The sequence below is a fragment of the Apium graveolens genome, chromosome 6, assembly GCF_009905375.1.
Source record: "Apium graveolens cultivar Ventura chromosome 6, ASM990537v1, whole genome shotgun sequence".
Lineage (NCBI taxonomy): Eukaryota > Viridiplantae > Streptophyta > Magnoliopsida > Apiales > Apiaceae > Apium > Apium graveolens.
In genome coordinates this window covers 59,615,525-59,628,016 of record NC_133652.1, presented here as the reverse complement: position 1 = coordinate 59,628,016, position 12,492 = coordinate 59,615,525, and the positions used below count along the sequence as shown (strand labels likewise).

General features: G+C 32.6%; 1 long non-coding RNA gene across 1 annotated transcript; it reads right to left on the bottom strand.

The window, feature by feature from the left end:
* Positions 1–3,746: 3,746 nt before the first annotated feature.
* On the bottom strand, positions 3,747–7,157 carry LOC141666833 (uncharacterized). Its single transcript, XR_012552372.1, has 3 exons — positions 7,002–7,157; positions 5,336–5,835; positions 3,747–4,248 (listed from the first exon to the last, which is right to left on the bottom strand). It is a non-coding gene; the product is annotated as an uncharacterized LOC141666833 (long non-coding RNA).
* Between the last annotated feature and the right edge of the window lie 5,335 nt (positions 7,158–12,492).

Here is a 12,492-nt window from a genome sequence, read left to right as displayed (position 1 = left end):
AGATTATACGTAAATTAGTAGTCAATCACTTACCGTGAACAGTACCAAAAGTCAAATTAAGCAACGTTTAACGGGACGGAGGGAGTAATATAAGTTGTTGTGTTTATTTTGTACTTTCATTTTCTTGCCCCCTTCGTTCTTCTACTTGAAATTTAGTCCAAGGGGCGAAACCAATTATCATCGCTCATAAGAATTTATTTTTGATCCTTTCTGGTTCGATTCGTTTAATTAGAGTATGAAGTGTAACATAGCACGGTTGGATAGTTCAAGTGGTAAAGGGCTTATCCTCTGTCGTCCCAGATCCTGGGTTCGATCCTGGCTCATCCCGAGAATTGTTGAGAACAGATACTCATTTGTAAGGCTATAAGCCAAAATTAGTCAAAAAAAGAGTATGAAGTGTAACAGCTTAATTATTAATTAAAAAAAATATATGAATGAAGTATATTAGTTAAAAAATATATGAATGAGGTATAGGTTCATTTCGTCACTTGTTGTCGCTGCTTACCTATATCATGGAAAATAAAGTTTTGATTATAACTCGTGTGAATAAAGAACAAGTTCTGATGTTCCGTAAATAATATAAAATCTGTGGTAAGTTAGAACATTATTTGTAGATATAAATTTCAATAACAAGTCTTATATTCAAGCACTATAATAATTATTATTATAATAATTATAATAATAATAATATCTTCAAAATGAAATCATTGAAGGGATTAAAAAAGAAGTGTGTGAAAAAGAGAGAACATAAAATTTCTATTATTAAAAGTGAAATATATAAAATATTTGTTGGATACCCTTCGGGTGTAAATGAGGTAATCCGAGTCTAAAACCGTCAGACTTGTTTCGAACTCGATTAAAATAGTTGGGCTCATGCTCGAACTAAACCGAACCTTTAATTTTAAGTTTTAAACCCGACTCGTAAAAAATTCATAAGTTCGAGTTCGACTCAAAAATTCGAATTAATTTCACTAAATATTAACAAAAACTCGAAATATGATCAATCCGGCTCGAGTCCGATTCGATATAAATTAATATATATACACACATATATATATATATTAAATATTTATAATAAAAATACATTTATAATTAAAAATTAAAAATAATATATAATCGATAAGACTTGCGAACCTTACGAGTCAAGTAATTTAAAGCTAGAGCTCGGCTCGGTTAAAAATTCAAAAAACTCGAGCTCGTCTTGGTTAATTTACGAGATAAATTCAAATTATCTCCTGAATTTGGTTCGTTCACATTTCTAGGACAACCTTAAAAATAGGACAATTTAGAAATGTACTAGTGCTAAAAAATGAAACCTTTTTCATTTTTAAAACAGTTCCAAGTTACTTGAAGCTTTTTTCCCGATTTGTCTTAGATTTTGATTTAGGATACCATTAAGACATTTCTTGGACGTGCTCCATATTTAAGTAATGTTTTGTAATTTTTTTTATCAAATTACTCATAATTAATATATGTTTTAACAAATTTTGAATTGAGCGAGAACTAAAATTAAAATGATAACACATACTTGAATTATCTTGAATTATCTTCATGAAAAAAGAAGCGGACAACTTAAAGACCTGGGGGATGGAACTTAGGACTTGTTTCCGGGTCTTTTAATGAAAAGTAAGGAAGTGTTTAGGAGTTAATATAATTTGATCTTATTTTTTTAATAAAAAATGGAGTGAAAAATTATCAAATTAAAATTTATTAATATTCATTTTCACTCCTTTTAAAACTCAAATCATGATTACTGAAAAAAGTAAAACAAATTAAATTACTACTCACTTATTTTCCTTTGGTTTTAGAATTGAGGGAGAGGTAAAGCTTTGTGGTTGGGTGATGGCGTTAGTAAATATCAAAGTTTGATGGGCTTGTTACAACCAGTTGTTCATGTTGCATGTCTACAAACACCTACATTGGCGTGGGCCCCCCTCTGTTCCATTTTCATTTATATAATGCTTCCAAATATGTTGTCATTTTCATTTTTATTGAGGACCTCATATGCATCCCTACCGATTGCGGGGAATATCGATATCTACAGAGACAAGTAGACATAGATTTATACAGATTCATAGAAGTTAGACAATCCATCCTTTTCTACAGGCGTTTTACGGAAAAGGACCGCATGTAATTGTGTTCCTTCCGTTTGTCGTTTCCTTTTACACACACTCCAAATACTGTTTTACATTATTTTGTTTTACTATTTTATCCTTACAATATCAAATTATCATATTTTATACATTAAAATTACTTTCAACGATTATATACACAAATTTTACAATTATTGGAAGCTTAATACTTTTCTTCTAGCTACATTCTTTTTTCTTCTGATAAATTATTATTGGATGTAATCTGTTCTACTATTCTTAAAGTATTTTCTTGATTTATTTACTTTTATTTTCAGGATAATTAGAAGGATTTTTAGACATTAAAGAACGATGATATAATTTGGGATTTTAGATTACAAAACAACTTAGTTATAAATTTGGATGATATAAGAGAATTCCTGCAATTATCAGAAGACACTTGATTTCATTAGTTTTATATAAAATGTAATTTTGTAGTATACTCATTTTCCTCTAGTTTTTTTCCCATAGCATGTTGCTTTTGTAAGATTTTAGGGATATCTTTGCATAACCTTCGATAAGATGATAAATTTTGTGAAAGGAGAGATTTACTCTTTTAATGATTACTTTATTTTATGATTAAGAAAACTTTGTTTTATTATCATAAAAAATCCACATACCCAGTGATGGAAGCCTTAACCTCAGAGTTGAAGTTGTGACAACCCTTATCAACTAATCATAATTATTTCATTTAGGAATCTTGTTCAAAAATAACGGATAATATTTATCCACTAATTTTTACAAATGAAATTACATGTAAATTAATGTGAATGCATGGGATCATGTGACTTTATTCACATCTAATTTTTTAATATTCTTAAAAAGGATCACAGATAAATGGTACACCCCATTATACTGACAATTCATCGCCGGAGGTAAATCTTACGTTAAATGATCAACTTTACGAGGGGCAGAGTAAAAAACACAATTTGGTGAGGAAAACTAAAGCAAAAGGTAATACATTGCAAGACTTTGTAATAATTTGCAGGTTGGCGGAGTAGACGAAGATATAAAGTGAAGCAAGGAGTCGCAAAGCTTCTTTAAAAAAGGATTAGGGGGTCATGATTAATTAGAAACTTAGCCCCCTTCTAGCTTTTTCAAAAAACACGTAATTGTTGTTGTACAATGTTGTAGCTGCTACTTTAAAACGCCATGGATGGACCATCTAAGTTTAGAGTATTAGAGTGGAACACACATGCAACCCATTATGCAACCATTGCTACATTTCTGCGCTATGTCTCCTAAACTTTACACTTTATTTTAAATATGGGTCTTCCACGCTTATTCAAGAACAAGCAATAAGTTTCGAGTTTGACTTAAATAATAATAGAATTAAATAACAATAGAATTACTGGTTAATTTTTTTGGAAATATAAGTACATTTGATGATTAATTATAAATTTATTAAATCTATTTGATATTGTACAATTTAAAATTTACATTTGTATAGATAATAATACATTATTTTAAGCTATATATTGCCATGATAATAACTATTTTTGCAAGTTCCTGAGCAACCTAAGAAATATAATTTGCTCATAGTATTAGTTTTGATTTGACAAGTTCTTACTTGTCTACCAAACTTCAATTTAATTAAATTCATAACCAACCACAACGTACACGAACAAATTATTATTATTTATGATTACTAAAGAAATTATCATATAACACTAAATCCATATAATAAAAATACATAGAAAACGATATTAAACAATTTATTGACTCCAGCTAGAAAATGACGTCTGAAATATTTTCAAATAGCCATTTCTCGATCAGAGTCGGAGCAGCAGAAACCTGGGGAACCGTAGCAGGAAAACCATGAGAAATAACAGCAGAAGTCGGAGCAGAGTGATGCCGAGGAATAGAAGCCGGAGCCAGGAAAACCTGAGGAACAGGAACAAGAGCAGGAACCGCAGTGTACCTGAGGAAGAGTAGTAGTCATTGGGTAGTCCAATCCACTTGTAGCAGCATCTCCATTATGTGTAGAGTCTTCATGGTTCTCTGCTGTCTCGTCACAGAGCTATCAACTATACCGAGTTTCTTCTTCAGCTGGGTACGCCAGTAGTTTCTGATATCATTATCCATCCTACCAGGCAGGCGTGCAGCTACGGCAGCACATCTACACTTAAATGCAAATAAAAAAAATTAATATCGTTATTCCCATTAACATTCAGATACATATAAACAATTGCTTATAGAACTATTCTTTTTGTACAACTGCACATTTTTTCTTAAACTTGTAGAAATGAGTAGTCCAAAGAGCCGGTACGGCGGTACCGGTTGCCAAGGAGAGTTTGATACTGGGTACTCACCCTGTCTTGTTCACGAGTTAACTTTCCACGTTTAATACCAGGCCATAGATAGGTTACTAAAGATATAAAGATTAACTATTGTTACAAAATCAGTTGGTATGAATCTTTTTTTTTGAAGTATTAACATTAGAATAACATTTCATCTTATTAGAAACAAAGAAAAAAAAACATTTACGTAATAGGGAAACTAATAAATAATCTACAAGTGTTACTATTTTAACCTACAATTTGATATCTAAATGACTTAATTACCCATAAGATTTCTAAATCTGCATAACAGTTATTGATGTTTAAGTAATACAGATATCAGAATGGAGCTTATATAGTAAAAGTGAAGTTTATTTATAATTTATTAATTCCCAAAGATAATTGAAAGGGAAGAAAGGAAATGGCTGGGGTAGAATTTACTAGGAAGGAGGGAGGGAGGGAGAGGTGACATGTGGTAATCTTTTTAGATCATACATGAAATTAAGACATAATACATGTAAAGTTTATTTTGCAGATACAGTAAGTGAGCTCTATTGTTACAGATTTATCATTCAATTTTCAACAAGAAATTCTTATAAACTTAACCAAGTCCTTAAGTTCAAGCTCAGTGCCTCCCTCCCCCTCCCCCTCCCTCCCTCCCTCTATATACGTGTATAATACACTGTATATATAATATATTCAGAATTACTTGATATAAATTATATCCAATTTATACGTGTAGGGAGACAACTACAAGTATAAGACAAAATGTTCATTTGTACAAAAAGAATATTTTTATAAAACAATATTAACTGCGGATTCCGATTGAAATGTTTCTCACTTTGTTTAATTGTATATTTAAATGTTAATAAAAATAACGATGCTAATACGACGGACAAGGGCATTAAAAAAATAGTACTGGCATACCTATCTGAAGAAGAGCTGGATACAGTTAATAGCTGGTGATGAGAGAGCAAAGAACCATGAAGGCTCTAAACATAATGGAGATGCTGCTACTAGTGGATTGGACTACATAAAGCTCTACTACAAAAAGAGCTTTAAGAATACAACAGCACTACTCCACAGAATACTGAGGAGAAGAAGAGCGTTTGCGATGACACTAGAATCCCGCCCTGACATCAATGGAGATATAGCTGCTTGAAGATCCTTCTGTTTCTTTTCCTCAGCTTCTCTCTGCTCCTGTTCCTCAGTTTTCCCTGGTTTGAATCCTCCTACTTTTCCTCTGCTCCGGGTCCGGCTTCTGTTCCCGTTCCCCAGGTTTTTCCTGCTCCAGCTCGTGTTCCTGTTCCCCTGGTTCTCTCTGCTAGGACTTAGATCGAGAAATGGCTGCTTGAAAATACTTCTGCTCCTGTTCCTCAGGTTTTCCCCGCTCTAATTTCTGCTCCTGTTCCTCAGATGAGGCACACCTAAGAAAACCACAGCCGAATTAAAAACAAGACACACTTCATTACTAAGCATAACACGTTGAAAAGGTAAAATGGCAGTGAAATGTAAAAAAGAAAAAGAAAAAAAGTAAGTGTGCTTTAAAGTTAGAACATGGCACATCACGTTGTAGCCTAGAAGTGAAAAGTAAACAATGTAGTGAAATTTCAATCAAATGTGATATCACTAAAAACTTGTCAATACGACATGGCACATCACATTTTAGCCTAGAAGGTAGAACATAATTTTTTGGTTTACACACTAGCGTACAAGACACGTAATCCACCTAATACATGAGCGTAACCATGATGATATGTCCAAATACCAATTTACATGCCTCATAATTCAACACGTGTAACAACAAACCCTAGATTTCCATTTACATATGCAACGGTCAATTCATTTGTTCTCATTAAAAACTAAAGCAAGACCTATCTAACTGTGTCTATAAAATTAATGAAATGTTCATTGTTAAAATGAAATGTTCATTGTTAAACTCATATCTTCCTAAAAATGTACTTGCTAAATTTACCCTATCTAAGGTCTTCACCCGGGACTGTCCAGCGTAGGATTACCTTGCAAACATTTTACTCTCTTATTATATATGTGACTTGATTCTAGTATAAGCCGTCCATATTTCACAAGGCATACATAAACCATCCGATATCACTCCCAATCAAATCTACCCAAGTTTCTGAATATGAAAACCAAAAAACAACCACTGGTACATAAAAATAACGCAAAAGATCGAAATTACAAAGAAAGATCAAAGCTTTATAGCACAAGCCCACTGTTCAATACAAAAATGTGTGAAATACATAATCAAAAACACATAAAGAATCAAATCGAGCAAGTTTCTGAATTTGACAAACAATAGAAATCAGCAAACTAATAAATACAAATCACAAGAAATCTCAAATTACCAAGAAAGATCAAAGCTTTATAAAAAAGACAATAATAAAAAAAATTTAAAATCTACCAAGTTTCTGAATTTGACAAACAATAACTCAGAAAACATATATCCCTAAAATTAACATATACCACCAAAATTACCAAAAAAGATCAAAGATTTAAGGCAAAAAGCAGTGTTTTATACAAGAAGAGATGTAAAAAAACACATAAGAATCAAAACAAAATAAAGTATTTATACCTGGTCGTGATTGTACATGAATTTTTTTACAACTAATTCCGGTTCCGACAAGCCAATTCCCGGCAAAAGCACACGAATGGAACCCCTGGGACTATGAGAGTGCGTCCACGGAGAAATTGTTACAAATGATGATATTTAAGGGCGTAAAATCAGAAGCAATCGCGGGTTACAGCCCATTTCGGAAGACCCACATGTAAGCCCATTTCGGCTCTGATAGTTGTGTTATTTTTTGAAAGTTCTTTTTAAAAAAATAGGACCTCTTTCTTTTTTTATCTATGTTACACATTTTGTATTAATCTTTTTTACATAAAAATAACTTTTTAATTTTTTTTGCATGATTTTACAATCATATTTAATTCACTTCTGTAAAAAAACAACTTCAAATGCAAGTAAAATAAAATTCAATATTTTTACAAAAATATTTTTAAAAATGGGTTGTTTTCTGTTAGGTATAGAATAATTGTATTAAGTTACTCTTGGTTGTAAAAGTACAGATTGCTCAATGGGGTTCGGGACGGGAATCGACAATCCCGTATACGTCCTATATATATATAATTCGAAACTTAAACATATTTATAATATAGAATAAATTATAAATAGTTTATTTCAGTTCCATACATAATATAACAAAAATATTGTAGGGCGCCTTAAATTATTTATGGATTTATTTTAATTTTGTATAATATATTTTTAAAAAAATATCAAAATTTTTTAAAAAATTACTAATTAAAACGGGATGATGAGACGGGGTGTGGATTAAGTTCGGCCCCGTGGGCGGGGATGGGGATACATTATAAATCCCCGCGGGATACGGACGATCACAGGGCAATTTTTTTTTATGTATGGCGGGTATGGTAATGTCGATCCCCACCCCGAACCCGCCTCATTGAGAAACCTACTCACGCTTCAAGACAGTTAAAAGTACATGAACAAAAGTATCCAACATATGATATATAATTGACAGCTATAGTGTTTGCATTGAAAATATGGAGGCACTATTTTTGTTGAGAAAAGTGTGAGATATATACAAACCACAAGAGTTTGAAATACATCTTCACCCAGAAAGAACTGAACATGAGGCAGAGAAGATGGTTAGAACTAATCGAGAACGACTGTGCAATTAACTATCATCTAGTAAAAGTAAATATGGTGGCGGACGCTCTAAGCAGAAAAGAAAGGTTAAATATGATCACTTCATCTGAGGAATTGATCAAGGAATTTGAGAAGTTTGAAATAGAGGTTAGTATTTCAAGTATGTCTACAAATATGTTACATGCTATATCTTTTCAACTAGAATTATTGGAGAAAATAAGAAGGTATCAAGAAGAAATTATGAAGTATAAAACAAATAAGTTAATACGAGAAGAAAAAGGGAGTCAAAAGGATGATAAAGGGATACTAAGATTTTCTTCCAGAATATGGATACCCAATGTGGCCGAGCTGAAAGATGAAATCCTTCGAGACGCTCACAACTCTAATTATATATTCAATTCATCCTAGAACTACGAAGATGTACAAATACTTAAGAGAAAACTTTTGGTGTCCAAGTATGAAGAAAGAGATTTCTGAATGGGTAAGTAAGTTTGACACTTGCTAAAGAGTCAAATTTGAACATGAAAGGCCCAGTGGATTGATACAGCCATTGGACGTTCCAGAGTGCAAGTGGGAACATCTTGCGATGGACTTCGTGGTTGGTTTACCGATGACCAAAGAAAACCATGATACTATTTGGGTTATCATTGACAGATTGACTAAATTAAGACATTTATTTCCTATCAACGAAAGATTTTCATTAAAAAAATTGGTTCAACTTTATTTGAAGGAAATTGTGGTTCGACATGGAGTTTCGGTATCAATAGTTTCAGAAAGAGATCCTCGATTTAATTCCAGATTTTGGAGAAGTTTTCAAGAATGACTCGAACGAAGTTGAATATGAGTACCGTGTATCATCCGCAAATAAATGGTCAAAGTGAAAGTATAATTCAGACAATCAAAGACAAGCTAAGGGCATATGCTCTAGATTTTGAAAAAAGTTTGTGCGCCCTCAAACTCGGGGTTAGGAATGAAGACCTACGACATCTTTATAATAATTAAACTATGTAATAATAATATTATAAAACCCCAAAAAGCTACAAGGACCGATATAGGATAAAGTATGGGACAAGATTAAAACTACCCACCAGAAGAATAATTTTTATTACAACCCTTTTAAAAAATTAAGATTACAATTCCGACTTGGAACTGCCAGATAACCCAACTGTATCTGAACACAAAAGATTACATCCCCAAAAATCTTCCAACGATTCCTCACACTAAACTTCTACCTGATCTGGTACCTGAAACCTAACGATACAAAAGGGACCATTATAAACACTCTTGCAAGCAATGCGCCTAATCCTGGCCATCTTCTTACTTAACTGCCAAGTTTAGATCAACACAAAATAATATAAGCTAAAAGGGCTCATCAAGTAACTATAAGAACAATTCTAAGCATTAAAGACCTGATAGTAACTCAACAATAAAAAGTTAAATCCATGGTTGAGGGTTTTAGGGGTTCAAGATTTGGGTTCTAGAAGAATAGAGTAATTGGTTTGAATAAATCTTTTATAAGCAGGTTACTGTCAAAATCTAGAAAGTCTCAAGATCACTTTTTGTGATGACTGAAAATTTTGCGACGTGATTAAGTGTTGGTTAATTGTCTTTACTGTATATTAGAATCTAGGAGCGTAAATAGAAGCGTTCTAATTTAAAGAGTCAGCTTAGGAGTTAAGCTGTGTTGTCGGGCCGTCAAGTAGAACAGAACCCGTCCTAAAAAGGGATTAAGGTATTTAAAATGTGAACTATGTGTTATTATATGAAATGAAATGCTTGAGTAAAGTAATGCGTTCTAATGACGTGTCGGTTAATAACGATATTGTGAAGCGTAATTGAAACGCTGAGCGTCGGGCCGTCAGGCTGAACGTGACCCGGTACGCGTAGAATGGAATAAAATTAAAGAAGGACAAATTTTATGATCAGACATGAGTTGTGATGTGTTCGTATGTGTGCTTGCTTGTCTGTATGCATGATTACGTGATCTGTTGACATTTTTATGGATTTAAGGGAATGAATTGATTTAAATAAGGTTAATTTAACCTTCACACATTTTTATAAAATTATCTGTGTAAGATAAAGGCATGAGATTTGTTCTGTTATCTTTGTAATAGTCCTAGAGACTTTCTAAAAATGATGGACGGATTTATTTGATGATCGTTGCATTATAAATTGATTTTTATGTGATAAAATGCTATTATTAGCACAAACTTGTGAAAATCATATAAAATAAACCGTTCGCTCAAAAGTTTATTATGAGTAATGGTTGGAAAGCTAATTTCGAGATCTACGTCTTAAAATTTTCATTTGCAATAATTTTCGACTTTCCGAAAGGGATATATTCAATATTCGATTTCTATCTTATTTAAGTAAAAAGAAAGGATTAATCAAACAAAAAGGGATTTAGTAGATTACTAAAATACCCTTGGCCCAAATACAAATATAAACTCACTCTCCCCCCCTTCTTTCTTCTTTCTTTTCCCGTGAGCATCCTCCCCCTCTCCCTCACTTTCTTTCTTCCTCTCTCTCGAACACTCTCTCTTTCGGCTCTCTCCCCATCTCTCTTCTCTCTCTTGCATGCAACACCGAATACTCACTCAAATTCAAAGATATTACCATCTATAGCTTCTATTTTCGGTATACTACTCAAACACCACTTGCATGTAAGTGTTTATGTAAGTGTTTATGGTTCCATCTCTATGGTTGTGTTCAAGGAAATACGATTTCTTGATACATGATTACAAGAGAAGATTCAAGAGATTTTGTGGTTTAAAACTCAAAAGGAGACCCGTTATGGGCACTCTTAAGTTCGACCACCACCGGCCATGATCCAAGGAGAGCCGGTGGAATTTTAAGAAAATGATATGTAAATGTGATTTTTGAGTTTCATGCTCTTTAAAATTTTTATGTAGCTATTGCATGTCTTGGTTTCTTGAAAAGTTCAAAAAGGGTTTTATACTTCCTTTGAAATTTAAGTGTGTGATTGATAAATGGATTGCTACTAATGTGTTAAAAGAATTTGGATTTGGGTAATTGATTTGATGCTTAAGGAATCGAATTTGAGGGTTGCATGATTGGGGATTTTGGTTCGGCTTTGTACTAATAAAAGGGAATTGGATTTGGTGACTTGATCTTATTATAAACTAAGCTTATTTAGTGAGAAATGTGATTGCATGTTGGTTTAAAAGAAGAACTAGTGAATGCATGCATCTTTAATTGGATAATGTGATTAAGGCTTGAGTCACTAAGTGATGCTTTGTTTGTGATTCGAAAATCGTGATGAAAATGAGTTGAATGTCTAAGATAAGGTGTAAAACAAGTTGAAATTGTGATTTAAAACCTTGCATGTGTGATTTCTTGAAAAACCCGAATGGGTCTTATGGTTAAAAAGAGAATTAAGTGGATTTTGTGTTATAGGTTTATAGCCGAATGGTATATAAGTAGAAAAAACGATTGATTTGGTTCCATTACCTTGCTAAGTGATTGCATGTGAAATTCTAGGAGATATGTGATTCATTTGTTTGATTAAATGATGTTATGGTTCAAATTAAGGAATAAAAGAAAAAGAGAATTAAGTGGTTTGATATTAAAGAACTATAAGTGACAGTTATGGTCACAAAAGATTTAGTTTGAATAAATCATGTACTCGTAAGAGTTATATTGGTGTGATTTGAAGAATAGTTAAGTTTAAGCAAGTATGAGTCGATTGATGAGTATATAAAGATATAAAGGCTATGAGAAAGGAATGTGTTATGTGCTATGTGCATATGTGTATAAGCTATACTCATATATTTGAGTCAAGACTATAATCGAGCTATCGTATTGAGTAATCGTTCCGGGAGCGAGAGTTGAGAAACTGATTAAGGTTTTGGTTTTTATTGTAGATTCGGAGCGTGAGGGCATTCAGGCTAGGAAAGAGAAGGGTATACTAGGTGGCAGTAGTTCAACCTTCAGGAAAGCGAATTCAGGCAAGTAACTCTCATTACTTGTGTAAATGGTTATAGAGAGGTTATTGTTCATTCCATGTAGAGTATTGAACTTTTAAAATTATGAATTCCTGTTAATGATTCGAGATACCCTGTCTTGATCTTGTTAAACTGTTATTGACAAGCTTATTGATTCAACCCTTTGGTAACATATCTTTCCTGTTCAAATTAATTCTCATACTTTGAACTGTTATAAACCCTATAATTACCTTTACGAACCCCTTGTAATAATACCATATTCCTTGATCACCATATTTTCTATTGATCCTTGAAACAGATATTGATTCTTCTAACTTAAGTACCTTGATATCATTGATTCAAGATTCCTGGAATTGCTCTTTCCTATCCTTGATTCATTTTCCTTAACTTTGATTTCTTGAAATTGAATCTAAGAATGAGTTTCGACTTGAAAG